We start from the raw sequence: 1,110 nt of genomic DNA on the forward strand, positions 1-1,110 counted from the left end.
GAATAATAGTGAAAACAAATACATTCGATAACTTGGCCTTGCTTGCTCCTAGACTGGCTAAATTCAATACAGACTGGAGCTGGTGGCACAGGTCATTGAATCCTTTTTCCAAAAAGATCTGCTACTGCTGGAACATCATTGATCAATAAAAAGTACACCTCTGCTGTGGTGCGCAATAGTAGGAAACCTGTAAGACTGCTGTTCACCTAACTGAAACGTCAGTATTGAACTGGAAGACAACTTCTGTAGTAAGTGAATATTGAGATGGATGAAAGGATTTTCTAGCTTTCCTGCTGCCAAAAAAAATCTTCACAACAGAATCATGCTCTGGGTTATTGAGGCCTGGAGTTAAGCCCTAAATTGTTTGCTCTGTTGAGTCATGATCTAATTTTCAGAAAGGTTTACTTTGAACAGCTTCAAGTAAAACCAATGTGAGTGGAATATCCTGTTAATCAGGCCCTGCAAAAATGCAAATATTCAGAGAAATACAATTCAAATAACTGCTAAAGTGTTCTACATCTTTGAAACAGGTTACCCAAAGAAGATAAACCCAAAAAAGCAAGAACATTAATTCCCTGTGTATATTGAAAGTTGCCTTATAAAAATAACTCGTATTACCGTTACTGTCTCACCTGCTAAAAACCTTGGGTAACTGCCACTTCGTAAGACTTACAAGGAAAGCAGAAAAAGGGATTTAACTTTTAACTGAATGATGTTACTGTAATGTACAGCAATTTGCCATTTAATGAATTCTCCATTATTATGCTGTTGACACCTATATTGTAAAAAAGTCTCAGTGGGGTAGAACATGCACCCACACAGGTAAAGACTGGACTGTTCCTAAATGGAAAGTAAAATGTATGTTAATGACCTGCACCTTCCCACGTTATTAATATTTGGACATGTGGTACAACTCTGAAGCAAATCAGAATCTGCACAGACATTTGTTTCTGTAAGAGCAGGTGGAACCAAGCGTGACAGTTCCTTTCTTGCACAAGAAACAGGTTGACATTTCCCAGAGTAATTATCAACGCATGAAGAGAGAGTATGGACACATGGAGCAAGGTGTGTTGACATCAGCCAAAGGAAATGCCCTTTTTTTCCTTGAAC

The sequence above is a fragment of the Mesitornis unicolor genome, unplaced genomic scaffold (genome assembly GCF_000695765.1).
Source record: "Mesitornis unicolor isolate BGI_N332 unplaced genomic scaffold, ASM69576v1 scaffold38485, whole genome shotgun sequence".
NCBI classification, from domain to species: Eukaryota; Metazoa; Chordata; class Aves; order Mesitornithiformes; family Mesitornithidae; genus Mesitornis; species Mesitornis unicolor.